The sequence below is a fragment of the Pogoniulus pusillus genome, chromosome 8 (assembly GCF_015220805.1).
Source record: "Pogoniulus pusillus isolate bPogPus1 chromosome 8, bPogPus1.pri, whole genome shotgun sequence".
NCBI lineage: Eukaryota > Metazoa > Chordata > Aves > Piciformes > Lybiidae > Pogoniulus > Pogoniulus pusillus.
In genome coordinates, this window is record NC_087271.1 from 20761232 (window position 1) to 20787409 (window position 26178).

General features: G+C 44.1%; 1 long non-coding RNA gene across 3 annotated transcripts; it reads right to left on the reverse strand.

Annotated features, from left to right (window-relative positions):
• Window positions 1-1433: 1433 nt before the first annotated feature.
• On the reverse strand, window positions 1434-24330 carry LOC135177494 (uncharacterized). Of its 3 annotated transcripts, XR_010303079.1 has the most exons (5): window positions 23858-24330; window positions 16021-16127; window positions 5926-5988; window positions 2737-3102; window positions 1434-2107 (listed from the first exon to the last, which is right to left on the reverse strand). It is a non-coding gene; the product is annotated as an uncharacterized LOC135177494 (long non-coding RNA). The 3 variants fall into 3 exon arrangements; XR_010303078.1 differs by lacking the exon at window positions 5926-5988 and having other exon boundaries at window positions 23858-24325; XR_010303080.1 differs by lacking the exons at window positions 1434-2107; window positions 2737-3102; window positions 5926-5988 and adding an exon at window positions 6441-6578 and having other exon boundaries at window positions 23858-24315.
• Between the last annotated feature and the right edge of the window lie 1848 nt (window positions 24331-26178).

Sequence of the window (26178 nt, forward strand, 5' to 3'; positions counted from 1 at the left end):
TCCTAATATCCAGCCTGAACCTGCTCTGGCACAGCTTGAAGCTGTGTCCTCTTGTTCTGTCACTGGTTGCCTGGCAGAAGAGACCAACCCCACCTGGCTACAACCTCCCTTCAGGTAGTTGTAGACAGCAACGAGGTCTGCCCTGAGCCTCCTCCAGGCTGAACACTCCCAAGTCCCTCAGCCTCTCCTCACAGGGCTGTGTTGCATCTCCCTCACCAGCCTTGGTGCCCTTTTCTCTGGACATGTTCAAGCACCTAAGTCATAAATTGCCATCTTTTGCCACCATTTTTCCCTGACTTAATGCTTTTACCACCTGTCTCTGATGGCAGTAGTCTCTGTGTGGGACAGGTGCTTTGGTGGGGAGAGCATTACTTTATTTTGACACCTCTAGCAGGAGTTTCTGCTGCTTTCCTTTTATAAATATATGGTCTGTTACACCTGTCCAAGCCTAGCATAGCTCCAAATCAACCCTTTCTCAGTAATACAGGACATTTGTGCCTAATAATCTTACAGGCTTATGCAGCCTTTGCTTACTGAGAAGAGTATCCAATAGCATAATCATACGACCTTGTCTTTCATGAGCTAGTGAGTTGTGCACTTTGCTTTTCTGTAGGCCAAACAGGTTCTGCATTTAGACTAGAGCTGACTGGTTTTATACATCCCTTTCTGCAAGCATTATGAATGTCACCTCAATATTCTTCACTTCATTGAAGGACCCCCCTGAAACTTTCATGTCTGGGGCCAAGTGCCTCATCCAGTCTTTTCTTGAAGATCTCCAGGGACAGTGACTCCACCACCTCCCTGGGCAGCCCATTCCAATGCCAATCACTCTCTCTGGCAAGAACTTCCTCCTAACATCCAGCCTGTACTTTCCCTGCCACAACTTGAGACTGTGTCCCCTTGTTCTATTGCTGGTTGCCTGGGAGAGGAGACCAACCCCCACCTGGCTACAACCTCCCTTCAGGTAGTTGTAGACAGCAATGAGGTCACCCCTGAGCCTCCTCTTCTCCAGGCTGCACACCCCCAGCTCCCTCATCCTCTCCTCATAGGGTTTGTGGGACCCGTGTGAGTAATGTGTCACCAATACCTAGCAATCCACAGCTCCTGGGTAAGATGTGCAAACTCCATTGGAGATGAGTTTTGTTTCCCAGGCTGACAGTGCTCAGTGCAAGTTTCCTAGCCTGAGGTTTTCTGTGCTTTAGAGTCATAGGATCAGTCAGAGTCTGGGAGCCTTCTCTCCCCAACAGCCCCAACTCCCTCAGTCTCTTTTCAGAGGAGAGGTGCTCCAGCCCTCTGATCATCCTCATGACCCTTCTCTGGACACTTTCATCACATCCATATCCCTCTTTGTTTCTTCCCAGAAGGCTTTAGTTCTCTCAAGTGCCAGACCACTTCTGCTAAGAGTTACCTTACATATCAATCAAGCATCCCTGTAAAATTTTAACTGCTTGTATTTATTATCTCTTTCAATTTCGTGAACACTGATGTTTGCTGTAATGCTCTGTTTCAGTTAGAAATGGCATGAGGGCAGTAGGCTGTTGTGGTGCAGTTTCAGAATATCAGCCAAAAGCATGTGGGGTTTTTTCTATCTATTTTCTAGTTTTATTACTATCTCTGTAATGATGCACTGGAAAGAGTTTGTGGAGGCACATAAATCCAGAAGAAGAAGAAATAAACCTGTGCAAACTTTATTTAAAAAGAGATATTGACAAAGGGAGGGGAAAAGTTACAGAATCAACTGGGACAGCTACTCAGAAGCTCAATTTTCTCAGTTGAGGGCTGCAGAGTTTCCATGCCTTACAGTTACATATTTGTCAAAGAGTTAAACTAGAAATGGAAATGCTCCAAATGGGTGAACTTTCCTATACTACTAAGGAGAGTATGGGGAGAGTCAGTATTAGACAAAAGGCTTGCAGTGTGTGGGAGGCACAGGTCCATGTTTGAAGAGGGCTCATGAAATGAGGGCTCTGTGCCTCTATGAGAAACTGTTCAATCCCCAGCAGAGTTAGTGCATGTGACCTCCAGGCAAGAGTTCAGCAGGCAACTGGCAATCCAAAAGGGGAGGAACTTGGTCCAAGTTCATCTTCTGCTCCACCTTCACTTCATGCTAGTGAAAATAGCAAGTGATATTTATCTTTTGAAGACAAATAGAAACAGAAAATGCAATTCAATGTTCTACTTCTCAAGCTTACTCAGCTAGACACACTGAGCATACTTAGATGCTGCACAAAAATTGAAGGTCTCCTCCTGTTTGAAATTCTGTCTCTTCTGTACTTTTCTGATTTGCCAGCATATAACACCCTTTTATTTGCACTGAAAGCTTATTCTGGGAATCTAATGGCCAGCAGGCAGGAATATGCAATTGTTTGTATTGCTTTTTTATGCAAGCATTTAAATGATCTGCCAGTTCATCTCCGCTAGCGATGTCTTTTTCTCTTGTGCCTTATCTTGGACACTAATATCACTATTTTTATTTAGTAGGACCTAATATTTTCTCCATGCATTCAGTACTGTGGTTGTGACTTTGCAGAAACCCTTGTTGCTTGGGGTAAATGCAGAAGTGGTGTCTGTTTGCACAGCAACAGAGCTGGAATTCACAGAATCACACAGAATCACAGCAAAAGGCAGGTTGGCAAAGCCCCTCAGGATCACCAAGTCCAACCCAGAACCCTACTCCACAAGATTCACCTTAAACCACATTCCCAAGCACCCCATCCAAACGACCCTTAAACACACCTAGGGTGGGTGACTCAACCGCCTGGGCAGCTCATTCCTCTGTTCAGACAGAGGCTGCCTGTTAGTCAATCAAGAAGGAACAAAACAAGTTCTGAAGGCTGCTGTCCTCCTTGCCTGAGGTTCAAAAGAGTTGATGGAAACTGCAGAGACATCTGGGTGCACCGCCGGCAGTATTTATGAAACATTTTGTTCTTGTAGGTAGATTTTTTTAGGATTTTTCAAAAACTGAGTTGTTTTACTCTGCTTTAGCAAACCAGGTGTGAAGAACCGTTTACCCAAAGCGCCTGCTCTCTACTTCAGTTGCTTTTGCTGCCATGGGCGAGCTTCTCATCCCTGCGTAGCAATGTCCACAAGGTGGTGCCACAGCTAAAAAGTTAACAACAAATAAATACAGTTTGGTAATTCTCAACCTGCTTTTTGTAACTATCTGCATCATTGGATGATTAACAATTCTTTCACATGTGTAATCACATCTGCATCGCTGAGGACAGCACAAGTTTGAAAGCTGGGGGCTGTTTTTAAAAGCACTTGTGTGAGCAGAGCTGAGCCTGTCTGCAGCATCCAGACACCTGTGACTGTCCAAGTCGTGTGTAAAACTGAAGACACCTCTCAGGACTAAGCAGGCAGGCTGATGAAGAGTGAAGACCCAAATCCCTAAAAATTTAAGACCAGCAGAGCTTCACATATCCTAGCAGGTTTACCAGTGCCAACAGTGTGCCCCATGAGTCTGTCTTCTCTTGGGAAGCACAGGAGGCACAGGTTTAGGCCCACAAGGATGATCAGAGGGCTGGAGCACCTCTGCTCTGAGGAGAGACTGAGGGAGTTGGGGCTGTTCAGTCTGGAGAGGAGAAAGCTCTCAAGTGACCTTATTGTGGCCTTTCAGTATCTTAAGGGGACTACAAGAAGGCTGGGGAGGGACTTTTAAGAATGTCAGGTAGCAATAGGACATGGGGGAATGGAACAAAACTAGAAATGGGTAGATTCAGCCTGGATGTTAGGAAGAAGTTGTTCATCATGAGGGTGGTGAGAGCCTGGAAGGGGTTGCCCATGGAGGTGGTGGAAGCCTCATCCCTGGAGGTGTTTAAGGGGAGGCTGGATGAGGCTCTAGACAGTCTGATCTAGTATGAGGTGTCCCTGCCCATGGCAGTGGCATTGGAACTGGATGATCTTTGTGGTCCCTTCCAACCCTGACTGATTCTATGGTTCTATGATCTCTTTGTAGTTTATGGCATTTTAAAACTTTGCATTGGTTCTAACATCTCTTTGGAAAAGTCAGAGTCAGAGAACGAACTAGAAGTACAAAATCACTGGAGAGGTGAACTAGATCTAACGTCTGAGTCAGTCAGTGCTCTGAATCACAACAGTGACATTCAGAGTATTCCTGTAAGACTGTTCAGGGTGTGTGGCTGCAACGTGTGCTGCAATTAAAATAGCAAATTTCTGGTTTAGTTTGAGCATTGCTTTTTTCTCTGACTTCATAAAAGCCCATTCAAAAATGTCTGTTTTTCAGATATTTTACATGGAGAAGAATTTATAGTCTGTTCTACAGCCAATGGCAGAGCACCAGAGATCATACATCTGAGTCTCACCTGTATGCGTGACCGAGGTATGCGATATTTTAGCCATAACAACTGAATTGGGATCCTGAACATTTTCCCCTCAAAGTATTTGCAAGAACTTTGCTTTCTTCTTGGAAATCAGATCAGTATTTTTAAACCATCAAAACTGGTTTTCCTCTAAGTCTGATTTTCTGAATTCCCATTTCATAGACTCACAGAATGGTTTAGGTTGTAAAGGACCTCAAAGGTCATCCAGTTCCAAGCCCCCACCATAGGCAGGGACACCTCCCACTAGAACAGGTTGCTCAAGGCCTCATCCAGCCTGGCCTTGAACACTTCCAGGGAGGGAGCAGCCACAACCTCCCTGGGCAACCTGTGCCAATGTCACCACCCTCACTGCAACAACTTCTTCCTGACATCTAGTTTAAATCTCTCCTCTGCCATTTTAAACCCACTACTTCTTGTCCTGTCATTACAGGACCTTGTCAATAGTCCCTCCTATAGCCCCCTTCAGCTACTGGAAGGCTACTCCAAGGTCTCCTCAAAGGAGAGAGGGGTGGATGTTATCACTTCAGAAGTGCTTATATGTATTTCCTGGGCTTAGACACAGCCTAGCAATAACAATACCTCCAGAGCCCCAACTCTCACAGCCTGTCCTCATAGCAGAGCTGCCGCAGCCCTCTGAGCATCTCTGTGGTCCTTCTCTGGGCTGGCTCCAACACTTCCATGTCCTTCTTGTGTTGGGGGCTCCAGAGCTGCACACAGGACTCCAGGTGGGCTCTCAGGAGAGCAGAGCAAAGGGGCAGAATGCCCTCCCTTGCCCTGCTGGCCACACTGCTCTTGCTGCAGCCCAGCACACAGTTGCTGTCTGGGCTGCACTCACACTGCCAGCTCATGCTGAGCTTTGCATCACCCCAGACCCCCAGGGCCTTTCCTCAGGGCTGCTCTCAGCCGTTCACCACCTAGCTAGAGATTGTGCTCACCCAGGTGCAGGACCTTACACCTGGCCTTTTTCAATTTCATGAGGCTGGCCTGGGCCCACCTCTCCAGCCTGTCCAGATCCCTTTGGATGGATCCCTGCCCTCTAGCAAGTCGACTGTGCCACACACCTGGGTGTCATTTAGGCAATGATGACCAAAGCTTGCTTTACCTCTATGTCTAAACCTAAATCTCTGTTTAGATCTCATCAGATACTAGTAGGGGGTAATTTCCAGTCACTTTTAAGTTTGGAGTCAGTCTGAGCACAGCTCAGAAATCATCCTGCAGATGCACAGTGCTAACCGGAAGCAATTTAGAATGTCAGTGGTATCCTGCAGGATGTGTGCAACTTGTTCAGCTGCCCGTTGATTTACACAGGACTGCACTATAGATTATACCTTCTGGTAATTGTGGTATTGTTATTGCTAGGCTGTGTCTAAGCACAGGAAATACATATAAGCACTTCTGAAGTGATAACATCCAGCCCTGTTCAAAAAGCAGCATTTTATTCTGGTCAAAAAACACCTACCTAATTTCAAGAGAAAATAGACAGTTTCCTCCCCTGTACTTAGCAAGACCTTTAGGGAAAAGGCTGATTCATTATGGGAGGCCCATAACCAGCATTTACAAATAAAGCCTCGTAAACTTTTACCCTTAATCACGTTGAAAAAACCCAAACTTCAGCACAGCCAGGAAGGAGACAGTACCTTAACATCTGAAAACAGAAGAAAGGACAAAAATTCTGTGCACCACCAAAACCACAGTATTAGGTTTCTGTTAAGGAGAATGACTAATACCGTTCCAGCTGAACACAATGCCGTGTGTGGGTAATAATTCTGTCTAACTGATAGGGCAGATAATGCATCCTGCAAGAAAATTATCCCATCTAAACTCTTGCCCTATGTCTTCAGCTTAACAAGAAAGCCTGCCCACTGTGCCAGCTTACTTGTCATCTGTCTATGCCTGTTTGTTTGATATTAGGATTCAGGCATAGCTCTGTTCTCTATCCAACATCCCCAATCCTCGTCTTGCGATTCAGGCTCCAACCTCAGTTTGAAAAGAGGCAGCCATCCATACTGTCACTCTCAGGATGTGGAATTTGGGCTCACCCTCATCTCTGACATGGTAATAGGCCCCTCTCAGACCCTCTCTCACCGTTTCTTTCACAGTAAAGGCTTCAAACCTATCTATGCACTTAGGAAAATTAGTGATCAAATCAGGTGGAAGGAGGTATGGATCTGTCCAGACGAGGGAGGGAACACCCATGAGATTTCATATGCCAACCTCTTCTCCAGATGACACCACCTGACAAAAGGGAGCTAACACATTATGCATGCTATGCCTATTTCTTACTTTGTTTCACAAGGGAAAATAGATTTAAATTGCTATAAAGTTTCCCTCTTGTTCCTTCCAACAATAGAAAATTACCAGGAAAGAGAAAATAAGACAAAGGTTTAACTTTATGGAATAATTAGAGGAGAGCATATGATGTTCTCTCAAAAAGCCTCCCAGCTAAATTGTTTTTTTTTTAAACATTATGAAGCATTCCTGCCCTATTAAAACACGAGAAAAGTAACAGCAGAACTATGAAACAAATGAATACATCAAAAGAGTGTAAATCGCTGGGCCACCGCTCAATCTACATCCATAGTGCAGCATGATCTCAATTGTATTGCAGGGAAAAATCAGAGCTAAAGGTGATGTTATTTGATACTTGCCCTGGTTTTAGTCCTGGAACTTGTAATGCTGCTGCAGATCAATAATATCATGCAGTGCTCTGTAAATTGATTTCTTGAAATGATAATTACAAGTGAGGTTCTCAGCAGACACCGCTGCATGTAATAAAGGATTGATCTACTAATGGGTCTAATGGTGGTGTGAGAGACACATAGGCAAAAGAGCCCAAAGTCTGATGATTTGCTTCATAAGCTGAAAAGCTTTCTGAAAAGCAGGAGGGCTCTGCAGAGGGACCTGGACAGGCTGGGTAGATGAGTGCAGCCCAGCACCAGGACTTTTAACAAGCCCAAGTGCCATGTTCTGCACTTCTGCCACAACAACTGCATACAGCGCTACGGGACACAGAGTGGCTGGAAAGCAGCCAGGCAGAGAGGGACCTGGGGCTACTGGTCAACAGGTGACTGAACATGAGCCAGTAGTGTGCCCAGGTGGCCAAGAGGGCCAATGGCATCCTGGTCTGGATCAGGAAAGGCATGGCCAGCAGGACCAGTGAAATCTTTCTGCCCCTGTACGTGGCACTGGTTTGACACTGGTTAGGCCATACCTTGGGTCCTGTGTCCAATTCTGGGGCCCTCAATTTAAGAAAGCTGTTGAGGTGCTTGAACATGTCCAAAGAAGGACACAAAGGCTGGTGAGGGGGATGCAGCACAGCCCTGTGAGGAGAGGCTGAGGGACCTGGGAGTGTTCAGCCTGGAGAAGAGGAGGCTCAGGGCAGACCTCATTGCTGTCTACAACTACCTCGAAGGAGGTTGTAGCCTGGTGAGGTTGGTCTCTTCTGCCAGGCACTCAGAGACAGAACAAGAGGACACAGCCTCAAGCTGTGTCAGGGCAGGTTTAGGCTGGACATTAGGAAGCAATTCTTCCCAGAAAGAGTGATTGGCATTGGAATGGGCTGCCCAGGGAGGTGGTGGAGTCCCCATCCCTGGAGGTGTTTAAAAGGAGGCTGCATGAGGCACTTAGTGCTATGGTTCAGTTAATTAGACCGGTTAGGTGATAGGGTAGAGTCGATGATCCTAGAGATCTTTTCCAACCTGATTAATCCTGTGATTTTGTGATTCTAGCTACATTATATAATACTAAGAATCCATTTATCTTTACAAATATACAAAAGCTACTGGTCTGAAATTTTCATGCTGACAGTCAAACACACTGAACAGAGGTTTTGTCAGACTTCAGATTGGCAAAATTATGAAAGAATAAGGTGTTTGATGTCTTTGTCAATGTGCCTTTGCTTGGGGGGGTGGGATCATTATGATACACTTCTTCAAGTGTCACCTGCTTAGGTAAACTTTGGTTTACAACATGAAGATATGTTTAATTTTAAAGATGATCTTCAGTATTTTCCTGAATAGGAATCTCTGTCCCTTTTTTAAACTTGTAATACCCTGCTTAAGAAAGCAGCAGTTTAATGTTATGCAAGTTTTCAAAGTTTGTTGCTGAAATCAGGGCTTTAAAAAGCAAAGGTCAGGTAAAGCTCTCTCTTTGGAACACACTAGGATATGAGCCCCTGTGTTTATTTTTCCTTCCTGAGTCTTACTTATTAAGTAGACCAATAATAACTTTATCTTTTAATGTAACTAAATATCTTTGTGTGGGTCAAGGGAAAGGAACACATACAGATATTCTGCTAAACAGCATGCTGAACATGGCTGCAGCATCTGTGAATCCTTCTGCAGTACATTCAGATGTTGGCTTTCATTAAGCAGTAAGAGATGTTGCCTGTAAAAATACCTCACAGCTTCAAAAAGACATCTGTCTGTTTCACATGGTAAACACATTTCAGCAGTATTTTACATGGCATCAAAACCATTGTGCCCTTCCTTCAACATGATTATGGATGATCAGTTGCAAATGGAAACCAAAACTAGGACACAGACTCTGCATAAGATATGTAATTAGCTCGAGATATCCAGAGGGAATTATCTGGTATTCTCTTCATTTTGGCCTTTTAAATATATCTGATTTTGATCTCATAAGAGTAACTTGTCACTGAATTTTTGATGGAAATGTGTGTGTTTCAACCAAAGTGCTCTAACAAGTCCTTGTCACCAAAGTCCCCTGAGTTCTGCCACTTGCAGGGAATCCTGCAGAGCCCTGGAGCCCTCCAGACTGTTAGATAATTCAGATCCTTCTTCATCTTTCTTGAGCAGTATGATGCAACTCAAAAAACACCTGAGATATGTTTGGTGCCTAAATATTTGGTTTAAGTAAAAGATAAGTTTCTTAAGCTTCAGAAGACACAGAGTTTAAAGACCAGATTGAGCCATGCCTCTTGGATTTATTTATTCAACAAAGCTGTCAGGATGCTGACCAGCTGGCCTGCTAAATGTGCTCTTCCATGATTTGGTAAGTAATCACTTGGGCCTGGGATCTGCTGTACAAGTTATGTCTGAACCCATTTGCAGTTAGGCAACACAATAAATTGGTCAGCATAAACTGAGAAAACTTTGTCTAGCACTTTGTCACCATGCCAAAAGAAATTCCTTGGGATTCAGAGTCCTAATGTTTAATTTCAACTACTTGTCAGGATGCAGAATATTATTTATTCCACACTAGGGCTCATATTAATCCAAGTGGATTAAAATGAGCTAGCATTAATGCAGGCAAAGTTATACTTCTTCCTACACAGAAGTCCATCCATTAAAATACAATGCAGTTTGCTCTCCTGTCTCTGAATTTGGTCTGCAAGGACAACAGGAATGGAGGCTGCAGCTGGCCTTGGATTCCCTTCCACTTGATCATGTCAGCAGCCTGACCTTATTAGGCAAGCCTGTTCTTCCACAAAATACAATTATTATAGACAACAATATGGTGAATTGGAAACTTCTCCAAGTTGATAGATTTTCTCTAGTTTTGAAAAGAAGCTGTAGGAAGCAGATACTCACCAAGGCAATGAAGCCCAGTGGGCAAAGTGCTGGACAGAGATTGAGAAATCTGAGCTCTTTGCCAAATTCTCCTGACTTTTAAATGACCTTGAGCTGACACTTCTCTGTGTTTCACTGTCTGTGTGAGCAAGATCACAATCCCTCATAATGACTCTAGATTTACTGAGGAAGGGATCTCTATCAGCACTAGAAATTTCTTGCCCTAGCCTGACCTCGATGCAGCTGTGGTTAAAGATGGCCAAGATTTGGTCAATACCTTGTGTATTCCAGGAAATCTGGCAAGTGCTGGTTGGTGGACTTCTTTCTTGCAGTTGTGTCTCAAGACATATTTCCATGTTAAAGGTCTGTCTTATCTTTCAGACTGTTACAACACAGCTCCAGAACATTTTGTATTATTTAGTTGCTGCATTAATACTCACATTTCTTACTGCTGTTCCTGTGAACTACAAAGTGCCTCTCAAGATCACACGAATGATAACATAGATACTGCATTTTTGACATGGGGAAAAACAAACCAGAAAGTGATTTGCAATATTGTGCTTCACATATCTGGGCACGTTGTTTTGTCAGTTCATGTCTGGGCACATTGTTTTATCAGTTAGTCTGCAAGACAAGATATTTGAATGGACTTTTAGTTTGCAACATTCTGTTTGCAATTAAAAAAAAAACCCTTTTTTTAAAATGTATATTGATTTCACTTATTTTGTATTGATGCATAACTATAAGCTCTGTGCACAAAAAGAACAGTCTATTTTCAAAACTGTTGACTGCTTTGACCTCAAGGGCACAGAAACTGTTGACTCATTGTTTTTACTGCATATAATATTAGTCCTTTGTCACATCCAGGGAATGACATCATCTTCTTCATTCTCAGCAGCAGGTTTGGATAGCAGAAAAAGTGCAGCATTGGTTGTCTGCTATATTTGCTCGCAATAGATGAATCTGGTACCAAGATTCAGATTCTGAGTAACATTTAGAAGAACTTTGTGCCCGGTCCTTGCAGGGAGCTTTGCTGCTGCTCGCTGTGTGCAGAGCATGCAAGCTGGCAGGAGCACAGAGCCTGCAGAGTGAATGTCACTGATGGCACCAGCTTCTCAAAAGTGATAAGGGGAGAGAGGAAGCAAAGAGACGAGGCACAGATCTATTCCTCAAGGTCAGTTTAGCAATAGGAATCTCTGAACTTCTGAGAATTATTTTTCTCTGGAATCACAGGATCCTAGAATTGTTTTGCTTGGATAAGTTGTCTAATTAGGATCACTGAGTCTAACCATTGACCTAACACCACGATGGCTGTTAAGCCATGTCCTGAATGTCATGTCCACACGTTTCTTAAACATCTTCAGGGATGATGAATCCAGTCTAAAATGGTGAAAGATAACTCTCTAAAAACGGGTCATCTCTTAAACATGCTAAAAAAAAGGGAACTGATTGTCTTCAAAATGCATCAGGATAAATAATTTAGCCATTCCAAATTTGTATTCATGTCTGTTAATCTACTCACAATTAGTAAAATGTCTATATCCTATTCTGAAATAGTAATTCCCTGTTAGAATTATTTGCTCATGCCTGTCTGCTTGGTGGAAGTACAGTCATCATGGGTAGAAATCAGAACAGTGGAAGTCTGGGGTTATACACCACCACCTACAGGATTTTGAAGAACTATTTCCTTGCAAGGGAATTTTTAACTGTGGCTTCCTGAACAATAAAAACTCCCAGTGAAACTGAGCTTGTTCAGGGAGAGATTTCTTGAGATGCTATTCCTTGATGAAATGACAAATCCTATCCTGCCTCCATTATCCACTGCCTTTAAGTTTTCCTAGAAAAATGAGATGTATTTAACTAAAAAAAAAAAAAAAAACCCAAACCTTTGTAAAAGGGTAAAGAGAACAGAGTGTCTGCTCAGCAAGTTTGCTGATGACACCAAACTGGGAGGCTTGACCTGGTGAGGTCAAATCCCTTTATTTTCCCTTTACTATGTTTAGAAGGGGCTTTATTTGGGTGAAAACAATGACAACAATCTCCCTTTGTCCCTTTAACATTACTGCCCACCTCTAAAGAATTTGGTCTCTCTCTTATCATAGAATCATAGAATGAATTAGGTTGGAAGGGACCTTAGAGATCATCCAGTTCCAACTTCCCTGCCATGGGCAGGGACATTTCTCAACTAGACTTGGCTGCTCAAGGCCACACTCAACCTGGCCTTGAACATCTCCAGGGAGGAGGCAGCCACAGACTCCCTGGGCAACCTGTGCTTGTGTCTCACCACCCCCACTGGAAAGACTTTCTTCCTAATCTCCAGTCTCAGTCTGCCCTCCTCAGCCTTCAATCCATTCCCTCTCATGCTGTCTAACTACTAGAGGCTGCATTAATTGGATTTGAAGGCAAGTAAGATAAAATTCTTCTCTGTAATAATAAAATGAATCTTTTAGGCTGGGAGAGAAAGGCAAGTGTGTGAGAGCCATGTTCAAAGAAAAATTCCCTCATTGCTAGCACTACTGAATCCTACAAGGCTATAAACTCACAACTCCTTTAAAACAGAAATTAGAACAGGTATTTGTGAGCAGTCTTTGCTGGGACCTCAGCAGAGTCTGGCTCAGCAGGGTGACTCTGAAAGACAGCGAAAGGAGGTGTAGGTTAGTACAGTAAGCTACATCACCTCTTATGTCACTTTCTGACAGCTCATCTGAATTAAACAGGTTGCTGTGGCCAAATTAAATACTTGGGAAATAGACCATACAACTAATTAGCAATAGTAAATGGTCTTGTAATAATGTCTCTTCCTCTCAGAGGAAATGCTGGCTGAAGGAAAATGAAAGATCAATGTAATAGAAGTATCCTGCTAATTGTCCTGAACTCAGATGGCATTATCTATTCTTCTGTTGCACTTAGTCAGAAAACAGTGTAACAAATTCAGAATTCCTTCCCACCACAGAAGCCTTTGATGCTACAGGATAATCTCTTCCTTTAGAAATGAGATGAAAATGGGTAGCCCAGGGAAGTGGTGGAAGCCCCATCCCTGGAGGTGTTTAAGGCCAGGCTGGATGAGGCTCTCAACAGCATGATGCAGTGTGAAGTGTCCCTGCCCATGGCAGGGGGGTTGTAACTGGATGATCCTTGTGGTCTCTTCCAACCCTGACTGATTCTGTGATTCTATGTGGTGTGGCAGAGTTTTGCTTAGCTTTTCAGAGATGTTCTTCAACTTGCCCCATCAATGAATACAATAATAGGACTTATTTATTTAGGCACACCAGCAGCCTTAATGAGAATATAGGTATGTGAACAAAAGGAAAATTGCAAGCTAAATAGCAGCAAATTTTGGAAAAGGGGTGGGGTTTTTTTTCCTGAATTTGCAAATGGGGTTTCCTATGCTTGATTAGGAACATAGAACTGTAGAATTAGACAGGTTGGAAGAGACCTCCAAGATCATCCACTCCAACCTAGCACCCAGCCCTAGACAGTCAACCAGACCATGGCACTAAGTGCCTCATCCAGTCTTTTCTTGCACACCTCCAGGGACGGTGACTCCACCACCTCCCTGGGCAGCCCATTCCAATGCCAACCACTCTCTATGGCAAGAACTTCCTCCTAACATCCAGCCCATGCCTCCCCTGGCACAACTTGAGACTGTGTCCACTTATTCTGTTGCTGGTTGCCTGGGAAAAGAGACCAACCCCACCTGGCTACCTCCCTTCAGGTAGTTGTAGACAGCAATGAGGCCCCCCCTGAGTCTCCTCCAGGCTGCACACCCCCAGTTCCCTCAGCCTCTCTTCCAGGGCTGTGTCCAGAACTGGACTTGTTTTAAAATTCATCCAAAATAGAAGCTTTCCTTTACAACTGCATTTGCAGTGTCAGTTTGAGTATCACATTCAGTGACAGCAAATCTCATACGAGAAGCATGCAAATGTATCCAATAAAACTCATGACTATTCACAAATGACTGCATGAAGCACAGCCTACAGAAGTTAGGTGTAATGAGAGTCTGCAATTTGCTGTTTGCTCTAAAATGTCCTCTTCTCAAAACGGGCAAAGTCTGATTGAGGCATTCTGGCTCATATGGAAATAGGCAGAAAAGACAGAACATCGCTGGCTTCACTTCATGTGAATTAATCAGGCTGAGTGAAGTCTTCCTGTAATTCAGAGCACTGCTGAATACTATGCATGAAAGTGTTCCTCCCCTGATAAACAGCTCGACTTTGCATATGTATCAGTACAGGAAAATAGGTGTTGACTTATTCACAATTTACTTTTTAGGCACCGAGTTCCCAGAAATATGCTCATATAACAGCATCTAGAAGCAAATGAATCAAATGAATTTGTTTTTCTTCATTTCCTAGCCTTAAAAGCACCTTGATTTTGGGAAAATTGTGTTCAGCATTTAAAAACCTTTTATCTCAGCTCTGATGCTCATTTCCTTCTTCTCCCAACATAGATTTTTGACATGGGTTCAGTATGCCCTATTCCATTTTCTTTTAGACTGCTAATTAAGAAATTTCTTTCTAAACACGAGTTCCCTACAGGAGGCTAACTTGTTCTCCTGCTTTTATTATTTCTGTATTTTCCAAACTGAGGAGTTTTGAATGTGGTACACCTATTTTCACGTGTCAGGCATGGGTATTTTGAACTCTGTCATTCTGCAGAACAGTAAGGAGATAAAATACACCAGATATTTTCTCTGATTGTGCCTTGGTAAGGTTTTTGTGTTCTCAAAAAGAATGGTTTGGAGCTTCACTTGCTCCACAGAATAAACATTTTCAGCTTTCAAAATACTTTAAAGACATCTCAGGAAAGCCAAACCCAATACTTAGAGAAGAGTTCCACTTGTCTTAGAAAAAGACTTCTCTTGCTTTACTATGGTCATCTTATCTGACCACTTAGGATCTCCTGCTATTTAATCCCCATTACTTGAATTGGGAAAAACATACTGATAGAAGCTGGAACAATTCTCACTATCAATACAGGCCAGGGGACAAGGTGACAGAAAGCAGCCCTGCAAAGTGAGCCCTCCTCGACCTCTAGGGGAAACTCAAGGAAGGTGTTCATCAAGATAGATTCATAGAATAGCTTGGGTTGGAAAGGGCCTTAATGATCATCTGGTTCCTACCCCCTGCCATGGGCGGGGACACCTTCCACTAGACCAGGTTGCTCAAGGCCTCATCGAGCTTGACTTTCAGCACCTCCAGGGATGGGGCAGATGGAACCAATATTTGCCAGCAGATGACTGCAGCTTCTTTGCTAAACACACACATCTCCTTTTGCTACATGGTATTTCAAACCAGTGTTCTGAGATGAATTCAGAGGGCTGGAGTATCTCCCCTGTGGAGACAGGCTGTGAGAGTTGGGGCTGTTCAGCCTGGAGAAGAGAAGGCTCTAGGGAGACCTTAGAGCAGCCTTCCAGTACCTGAAAGGGACTGCACAGGGAAGCTGGGGAGGGACTTTTTATTGGGGCCTGTAGTGACAGGTCAAGGGGGGATAGCTTTGAGTTTGAAGAGGAGAGATTTAGACTAGAGATTAGGAAGAAATTCTTCACAGTGAAGATGGTGAGACACTGGAACAGGTTGCCCAGCCATTTTTCTCAATATGGCAGAAGCTAGATACAGCTCTTCTGGCTCCTCTCAGTGCTTCACAGATGCTTCCCACTTACAAAAGGCACCTAATACCAGGTAAACCTTTTTGAAATGTTTGAAAGGCTACTCAGTGCCCTAAGATAGCTCATAACCTCATTATTTAACAGCACCCAAACTTGTTTCTCTATTTTGGTGCCTCCAGCACAGAATTATTACATTGTGAGAAAGAAGACTAACTTGTGGGGGACAAGAAAACTGATTTCATTCTATGATTCTTCTTGTAGCATTATGAAAATGGTATGTTAAATTCAAATATGTCAGTTGTACCATTAGATGATGTCATTATGTGGCTTGCTAATTCATAGGTCATTCAAATGAACATTATCATTTTAGACTTCTTAGAAGCATCCATATGAAGAATTTCTAAATTTCAGCAAAAAAAAACTGGGTGTTGGGAAGCAAAAACTTTCACTGAGTACATTTTCTGATGCATGCCACTGAAAAAATCATTACAAAACTTCTGTGTGCATTCCAGGACCTGGTGCAGCCTATTTTTAATACCTGGTATGAAAGAACTTCCTGCTGCTTTTTCTCTTTGAGGGCTGCTTTGTGGTTCATTGATCATGTTGCCAGGCCAGTTTTTCTTCTATCCTTAGACTTCACTTTTACTGTTTAAAAAAAAAAAAAAAGTTATAAAAATGATGCACTATCAAAAGGAAGAAGGTGTTGAGCATAAAAGTAAGGCATGCTGTGCAAATGTTGCAGTGGTCCCAGGACAAAGCACTACCCACTCAGGTTTAACATGAAGCCTGAAGAGAAATCTAAACATGCTAAAGAGAAGAACTTTTAAGGAAAGCAGAAGAGTTTGTATGACAGGCAACAACACCCAGTTAGAATTTTTACCTTTGTGCTTATGAAGACAGACTTGTGTATTATTTATTTAGAGTAGCTTTAATTTCATGCTGCTCTCCATGCAGTGCTGTCACAGGTCACCATTTTGACCAGATCATTAGCATGAAGCATTTTGCTTGCATGAAAACCAAACTTCTTCAAACATAGGCCACGCAGGATATCTCAGAATATTTTAACTGTTTACAGTATTAGTGTAATTTAGCTGTTAAAATCCTAGGCAAACAGATACTGATAGAGATTAAATGGCCAAAGGGCCACCACTTTCACTTCATCTGACTTCCTGCAAAGCAAAGGCTACAGGACTTCCTGAATTGATTTCTTCTCGAGTTAGAACATATCTTTAAGGTAAACATTCAGTCAAGTGACAGACAATCCACTAAATCTGCTAAAAGAATTCAAAAGTACTCAGTTTGTAGCCAAAAATGTAATGAATGTGCTTGCGAATTAGCGGGCAGTTAATGGTTAGAAGGGACCTTTGTGGCTCCCTTTCTTTCATCACTAGCAGGGAAATGGAGTGAGGATTTTAAATGCAAAAGTGCATTCATTGATAACCACTGCAGCCGTTGTGTGCACCTACTCTTGACAGCTCTGGCAGGGAGGCAGCAGAGCGTCCAGTCAGATGACTGAAACAAGTACACCCTCAGCTGTCCAACCTGCTGCCCTGACATGCATCACCACTGCCATAAAAGGGAGCTTGCCACATACAGAGCAGTTCCCGAACTGCCTCAGTTTTCAGTTTCGTGGGAGAAGGCAGTCAGCTGTGGGAGAAGTGGAGCACCCTTAGGGGCTGTTAGAGTACGTTTTCCCTGGGGCTTGCGATAAGATGCACTAACAAGGGTGTGGACACCGGGATACCTGCTTGCACTCCATGGATTGAGAACATCGGCACACGTGAAGCAGAGGCAGCATATTTGAACTTCCCCTTCTGTTGCTTTGATGTACTCCCACCAGAAGCAATTCCTTTCCCTCCCTTCCCTCTGCTGCCTCCATGAAGTTTAATTTCCACAGAATACATTTTTAAAAAAAAAAAATTTATTCTGTGCTTCTGTAGATCTTTGAAGTTGTTTCTGTTGCCAGAGAAAGTGCTCCAGCCCTCAGTCCCAGTCTCAACCCCAGCACATTCCTCCCTCTCCCTCTTAACATCTGAGCACTCTAGATTATAACCTTTATTTTCAGAGGAAATGCCTTCACCCAAAAAATGTGAAACCTGACTGAATTCTGTATATTGCAGCAACGTTGTTAGTAAGAAATTCATTACGAGCCACTTAAAAATCTTCCACATTTAGGCTGAAATCATGGAGCTGCTCTGCTTAATCTTGTCCGGTACTTTGTAATAACATCTTGTTTTCAGTTGCTTGTAACTGTTTAGGCTGGTATTTTCCAGGCCAAACATCTGCCCCAGGTTTAATTTTTGGCAGTTTTCAGCTGGCTACATTGCCATTTTCAAGAACAAGGTTAAAAAAATGTTTTTCCCATATTAAAAAATAATTACCCAGTGGCTTCATTCAGAAGTGTCTGTGTCCCCGTTTCTGTGCAGAAAGTATTTGAAATGGAAAACCATCACTGGTCCAGTTTCATCCATGTACCTTTTTTTGAACAGCAAATTGGAATTTGGCAGCGCCGCCGCTGTGGTTTCACAGATGTGCATCCAAATGTAACAAACTTATGAGACTCCATAAAATCTCCGTTTGCACGTGATCGGTTAGGAATTGTTAGCTTTTGGCAGCTAAATTTTCCAAAGATCAGCCTGTGCTGACGGAGCCCTTTGTGCATTCAGCTGCTCTGTGATGTGCAGCTTTTTCGCAGAGCCACCAAGTATGTTCTTTGCCTCAGGCAGGGGGAAGCAAGCAGCACTTCGCTGCCATTCCTCCCTCTGTGCTGGTGAGGGATCGCTGTCCGTGAGATCAGGCTACCGCCTACATCTGCATCATCATCTCCCTTTCTTCTCTTGCTGCTGAGGCAGTGAGAAAAGGAGGATGGGTCACAAAGATGAAAGGGTTTGGGAGGAGTCCTCCAACCGGCAAGAGCATGGGAGGGAGCTCAAAGTAAGAGGCAGAAGGAGGAGATACAGATGGTAGATGCCATGAAAATGACTGGCTTGAGAGCAGCTCTGAGGAGAAGGACTTGGGGGTGCTGGTGGATGAGAAGCTCAATCTGAGCTGTCAGTGTGCTCTACCAGCCCAGAGGGCAACCAGGGCCTGGGCTGCAGCAAGAGAAGTGTGGGCAGCAGGGTGAGGGAAGTGATCTTCTCCCTCTGCTCCACACTGATATCAGAGACCCCACCTGGAGTACTGCATCCAGTTCTGGAGCCCCTGGTACAAGAGGAATATGGAGGTGCTGGAAGGTGTCCAGAGAAGGGCCACAAGGATCTCAGGACTAACTAGACAGGCTGATGATAAATGACGAACCAGATCTCTAGAAACTTAAGATCAGCAGAGCTTCACATATCCTAGCAGGTTTACCAGTGCCAACAGTGTGCCCCATGAGTCTGTCTTCTCTTGGGAAGCACAGGAGGCACAGGTTTAGGCCCACAAGGATGGTCAGAGGGCTGGAGCACCTCTGCTCTGAGGAGAGACTGAGGGAGTTGGGGCTGTTCAGTCTGGAGAGGAAAAAGCTCTCAAGTGACCTTATTGTGGCCTTTCAGTATCTTAAGGGGACTACAAGAAAGCTGGGGAGGGACTTTTAAGAATGTCAGGTAGCAATAGGACATGGGGGAATGGAACAAAACTAGAAATGGGTAGATTCAGCCTGGATGTTAGGAAGAAGTTGTTCATCATGAGGGTGGTGAGAGCCTGGAAGGGGTTGCCCATGGAGGTGGTGGAAGCCTCATCCCTGGAGGTGTTCAAGGGGAGGCTGGATGAGGCTCTAGACAGCCTGATCTAGTGTGAGGTGTCTCTGCCCATGCAGGGTGGTTGGAACTGGATGATCCTTGTGGTCCCTTCCAACCCTGACTGATTCTATGATTCTATGACTACTGTGCTAGGACTTCTCCTAGGACAATCATGACATCGTGGACAGAAATCAGTTGTGGAAGCAGTTCTTCATGACTAGGGGGTTAAAAAAATAAAGATTATACATATATACATAATGAGAGTCCGCTATGCTATGGGGAAAGGATGTGATATATTAAGTAGGGAGGTTAATAAGCATAATGGAGATAAAGATAAGATGCCAGGGGAAATAATTAAGAAATAATAAGAGAGTGGATGTGCAGATGAAGAAAAGGAAACTAGGAGATCAAAACAGAGCATGGAGAGTTCAAGAAGGCAGGAGCCAGGGAATGGAGGGATGGATAAACAAAATGTAGAAGAGCAAGAACTGGCAGTTACCCAAAACCAGCACAGAGGAGGAGGAGAAGGCAGAAGCCAGGCAGAAGAAAGATGAGTTAAGAGCATCAAGGGAGAGGAGTGTGGCTGAAGACTGAACTTTAAGAACAGACTGATTTTTTCAGAGTGGAATGAGACATCCATGCAAATTGTGATTTATCTGTAATTGTATAGGAATAGGGTGTGCCTAGCATCTATAGCCACAATTGGTTTGTTTTGTTGTTTGGTTTTTTTTTTCTTGTTAGAGAGCTCCTTTATCAAGTATCCTGAATCTCTTGAGCCAGAGCTCCAGTGTTAAGGTGACCGTGTGTCACTATCTGTTTACTTTTCAGGCTTCCTCTGACTTTATTAACAAATATTTGAAGTGCCTAAAGTGCAATACACTTCTTCTTCTTTTTTTTTTTTTTTAACCACAGTAAAGAAAATATCCCTGCAAAATACATTTGAAGAATATTGTAAGTAATTTCTAAATTATAGGTAGAGCTGCCAGCAGTGCCTCTCACTGGCAGAGCAAAGCAAGGACCTGCTCTTAGCTTGGTGCCCCTCCACTGTAGGTGTTTGTCGTGTAAGTGGGCTTGCACCATCACTGCAGGAATTGGGCACGCTTCATCACAGGACAAGTAATTTTTCCTCCCACCAGCTAGGAGCAACACCACATGAAGACACAGGAAGAGAGTGATGGAGAGGGCTGAGTGAGCTGGGTGGCCTCGGTGTGCCCACAGGCAGAGGAGAAATGAAGGCCACTCAAGCAGGAGCCAGGAAGTACAGCAGCTGGAGGTGTAGTGGGAGATGTCCTGCTCCATGGTACTGCCAGAGCTGCAGAGACACTGGAGTCACACTCTGCCAGGGATAAAGTAGGGGGAATGGTGATATATGCATCTAACACCATGATTCAACTTGCAGACTGTAATTTCTTTGACATGAATGACAAATACTTTGTCACAACCAGCACATTTGGCCTGTTGTGTTCTCTATCAGCTGGAAGGCAAGCTGTGCAGAGCTGAGCTCTTTACTTTCCTTTTGAGAACGAAAGTAGCACTGCTGTCAGAAGGTTCATTTGTTGATATGTATCAGGTGATAGGAAAAAATATTCTGAAACTGCAAATGGTCTGACATACATTTATTTTTGTATACCTTGGAGTTGCAAGTGTTGATTAGCAAATCTGGTTGTCATACTGATAGCTTAGAAATACAAATTAGACTCTAATAGCAACTCATAGGAGTCAGGCTGCTATTACTAATTGGTTCCTCCTAAAGATTAAACAGAGCTAAGAGCTGATACACTGACCTATTCCTTCTTGAAGCAGATCTCTGTTCGAATTCTGACCTACATCCCAGCTAAAAGTGTGTACAATCCCTTTCTTAATTTGCAATAGATACTTGTGTACATTACAAGACCATCTCACAATCTGACGAATTAAGTTGTCTGTGGTTAGCTCTGGAACTGCAGAGATATTGCAGTGCTCTGCAGCATTGTATAACAAGCTTCCCCAGACTTTGCCTTACTCAAGTGAGTAACAGTAATCCTTATCTCTAGCAAGCATCAGATTCATCCCAATTTTGAGAAAAGAATTAGTATCAAATATACGATGGGCATGTTATGCCTTGTGGCTGCAATGTTTTTTCAATTAACTTCTCTGAATATACCACAATGAAAAGTGTCAGCTTTTTGCCTCAGAGGCCTATAATTAGATTAAATGAACACAGTTAATTATCTACTACCTTCTTTACACAAAACAATATGTTTCTATAAATTAAAATGCTCACACAGGAAGGAAATTGTTGTTCACTCCACTACATGCATGCAGTTTCTGGGCTGTGCATACTGTGGAATGTACCATGGTGTAGCATAGCTTTTATGTCTGCAGCCCTTATTCCACAGAAGCTAAAACAAATTACTTCTGAAAAAACCCCAGGCATCACACTATTTAGAGCATATATGCTGGTGCGAGGTGATACTGTTAAAAGTTACATTATTCATCAAATAATCACACTTTTCTCTTTCACAGATGTTCTCTATGAAGTTCCCTCAGAGAGATTAAACACAGCTTTGTTGGTGTACCTACAGCCACACCCTCAAGGACTGTGGAATGTCCAGACATAAAGCTGCTTTTTCTAGCAGAGTGGACTGAAGATCTCCTTTCAGAAAACCTTTTAAAATTCATTCTATAGGAATTATTTACAACTGATAGCTTGGTTTCCAGGCCTGTTGGTGCTCTGGCTAGTGTGGACTGAAAAATCTTCTCTGCCCATCCTCCTCAAGTTACTAAATATCAGTAAAAGTTCCTGATGGATCAAGTAACCCCCATGCTAGTATGCCTGCCCTGGAAGTGCAGCCACTCCAAAGGTGGTACAGCACACTGCACTAACATGTCCGATGCAGAAAGTACTCCTTTTGTTTTGACAAAGTGTATCCAAATGTCTCTATTTCCATCAGAATAGACGTTAATAACTTAAGGCCTAAACATGTGATCCTCCCTCACCAGAAAAATACAATTAACTTCAGCAGAAGCCCTTATTCCGGCCTGCAGGATACTCTGCATATAAATGCGATGTGTACCCGGGATTGGTCTTGTGTTTCATTAGGGTCAAACCCTGAAAAGCTTTGGAATACTCAGTGTTCCTACAGGGCACTGCATTTTATTTGGTGCGTGCTCTGTATCTTTTCCTTTAAGCATTCGTCAGCTCCCTGTAGCACAGTGTTCGTTAAAATATCAGAGTGCTTGATGATAATCTTGATATTGAGGAGTGGGGAGGGTTGTGCTGCCCTATAAATGCTGCCCGGTTTCCTGCTCTCAGGGTGTAACAGGAGAGAAAAAGACCATCTTGATAGGCACTATCTGCTGAAGGAAAACTTTCTCCAGGAGCTGTGAATCATCTTTAACCTTTTAGCGGCTGCCCTGTGAAGCAAAATGTTTCATGCTTCCTGCACAGAATGAAGCCCTTTTCTTTAAAATACTGATAAATACCAGTGGCCCTCCTGATTACTTCTACCAATATCAGAAAGCAGTTGCAGAGGAACAAAGAAATGCAACTGGAAACAGGGTTCAGTGGTCTTGTACTTCCCTGAAAAGCTGATTATACTTTTGGCTGATTCAGTTTCTTTCAGAGGGAATTTACCCTTTTTGGCAGTTGGAGTTTCAGCAACGCTGATTGGATTGACGGCACAAAATGCACTCTGGGCTGAGGAAATTAGCTCAGGGTCCTCTGCATGCCAAGCCGAATTTTGACAGTGGTTTCTAGATTCTGTGTTTTAGCCCCTTGGTGACCCTCGTTCTGCGAGATTCAGAAGCCATTTTAGCAGCTGGTTAAAAATAGACACATTTCATTTATGCTTTTGCAGGTGCCTTGCCCAATTCCCTGCTTTCACTGTATGAGTTATCTTTTAGGATAAGGGCTAATGTAAGGTCAAGGTTAATTTGAAATAGCCGGCATAGGAGAGTTTTCTTCCTTGTAGGTCCTTAAGATGAACTTCACACAACTACAGCTGATAATGTGTTGAAAGGTAATTCCAGTGCTCTGGGGAAAAGTTCAGAATGACAAGCAGTAACCTTTAGCACTGGAAAATGTCCCCTCCCGTCTGTGCTTAGTGCTTCTTCAATATGCAAGAAGCCATCTTACCACTCAGTGCCATGGCACAAGTGAGGGGTTTGGGGGGGGGGGGGGGGCTTTGTCATTTGGGTCTGCAGAACCAGATTGGGCACTCCTGGCCATCGAAATTGTGCTGTGGAACTTACATCTGAGGACCATTTCCTCACTTCTGTGACACAGACACCGAGAAACATGGATTCTTTTTTTTTTCCACCCCTCTTTTGCTTGTTAGTAATTTTCAAATGTAATAGAAGGTCATGGAAAGCTCTGTCTGGAAGGGACACTTTGCTTCCCTTTTTTTTTTTTTTTTTTTTTTTGTTCTTTTTAAGGGAACCTGGAAAGAAACCCACTTTTTTTTTTTTTTTTTTTTTTAACCTTCTGCATGAGCTGCACTGGGAAAAGATGCTTCTGCATCCCTAAAATGCTTCTGCATCCCTAAAATTTGGGGGGGGGGGGTGTGGGGTGTGTAGAGGAGGTGAGCTCCTAGCTCCAAGAGGGCATAGCCACAAACATCTCTTAAACATCCCCCTCCACCCCCGGCAAGATGTGGGTCCCTTTTCTGTACTTACTGCGGCTGAGGGGCTGCGACGGCATCGGAGTCATGCTGAGGAGGCTCCAGCCGCGCTGCAGGGAGAAAGAGGGAGAAAAGGCAAGGGAGGGGAAAACAGAAAAAAAAAAAGAAAGGGGGGGGGAAGGCGCAGTGCAAGTTGAGCGGAACGGCAGCGGCGGAGTCGCGGAGGGAGGCGGCGGCCGGTCCGCGGCGGGCGCGGAACTTTCCGCGGGCAGACGCGGAGCTCTCCGCGGGCCGGCGGCCGCCCTGAGGCCCCTCCCGCCGGGGATCAGAGCGAAAGCGGCGGCAGAGCCCGCGGAGGAAACTAAATAAATAAAATCAGACTGTTATTTAAGGCGCGTAAATTTAAAAATATTTGGACAGGAAGAGCAAGGGGAGAGGAACCGTAGGAGACAACCTAACGGTTTCGGAGCTGGCGGCCCCCCCGCCCCGGCCCGCCGGCTCCGCTCCCGGGCGCGTCCCCGGGGGCTGCTCGACCTGTCCCGCACCTCGGCCGGCTCCGACCCTCCCTCCCCCGGGAATCCCGGCAGAGCCCTCCGGGAGCACCGACATTTTGAATGTGCGTGTGGTGGGGCAGGCTTGGTGAGAAATCTTCCTCCCTTTCCTTCTTTATTTCTCTCGTTTCTCCTTTTTTTTTCCTTTCACTCCTTCTTTCTTTCCTTACCCCCTGCACGCCCCACGCCGCCATCTACGCTGCAGCAGCCCTTACAAATACATGCAACAGCTTCACTCCCTCGCTTTTTCGAGGGAATTTCAAACACCTTAGTGGGTAGAAAAACATGTCATGGTGTTTGGCTGCCTCTGGTTACCCAGTGAAGTGCCAGGTACGTTTGTGGGTGAGACTGTTCTCTCTTTTAAAAGCTAAGCCGTGGTGAGTTTCTGGGGGTTTTTTTAACCCTTTCTGCGTGTGAACCATGCCATGACTTTTCCTGCAAAGAGAAGCTGATTTCTGATCCCACCATGGAATAAAGCCTTCATTTCACCCCTTTTCCCGCAATGTATACTGGCACGAAAGCCTTTTCGTATACTTAAATGTACTTAAACTCAAAAGTCATTGAACTGAAGACAGAGGTGAATTCACCTTCTCATTTACCCTCCCCTACAGAAACTCAGGGCCAGCTTTATGTGCCAGCTTTAGCTGTGCATTTCTCCTCTCTCTCCACTAGCACCCACAGATCGGCTTTCACCCTCCCACGGGGCTGTTGCCACAGATTAAACTCTGTTCGTTCCCTGTGGACTCCCTCTATGTTCTAACCCCTATTAGAGGAAAACTGACAGCCTCCGCCGTTGTTCCAGGGATGATTTAGAAACATAGGTCAAGTGTAACAGCTCTGCTAGTCCGTGTAACCGAAATAGGGGAGAGGACTCTTTCGCCACAGCTGGATCCTTATGTAGCCTGGTCACCATGAAACCTGGTACAGCTACATTTTGTACTCTGTTTCTTCACATTTTTCTGTGCTTGCTGGTTTTGTTCCCATTTGTACATGTCGTGTCGACAGTGTATTGTTTGCTAACCATTCCTGTGCTGCTGCAAGGCGAGATCTGCTGTCTTTCGTTTGGTTTATGTCTCAATAAAAGCTCTGCAAAAGATTTCCTTCCATCTCACCGGCTGCAGTTGCACGTCTCCGAGTCAATATTAATGTCGACATCTTCACAAATATGCCAACTGGTAAAAGTGGTCTTTCTGATGTTGACAGAGAGCTAGTGGGGGGAAATAAGTAATTTCTTAAGCCATATCCGAATCCTTTCTCGATTAAAAGATGGAGAGACTTGTTTCATATTATTTTCCCCTCGCTCAATAAATGTCAAAAGTTCGGCATAAAAGTTTACCCTCAGTACCCTCCAGCACCCAGCAGCCCCTGTGAGGTGCAAGTAACTCACCAGCTGAGTTAGGTGTTTGGGTTCTCAGAGGCTTTTCCTAGTAACTGGTAACTTTCTCTGGCAACAGGGACTAGTCCTCCCTTTCAAAGTATCCAACCAGGAATTTCAATTTATCATATTGTTTCCGATAAGCAGGGTGGCTTGCAGAGAAAATGCAGCAGTAAAAGCAAATAAAAAGTACTCTTAAACCAGGTTTACTATGGCCCGTGACTCACCCGCTAAAGCCGCGGGCACGGCCGTGGTGTGACACGTCCCGGCTCTAAAGGCGAGCTTCTGGAGTGCAATAAAAGCCGCTATTCTTGAATAGGCGGGGCATTTGTCTCGGAAAAGCAGTTGGTTTATTAAACCACTACTTAAACTTCGTCTTAGGGTAAATTAAGTGCTGATGGAGCTCAAAACGGGTCTGGGGTGAGGGTTGGTTTTTTTTAAAGTATAGGT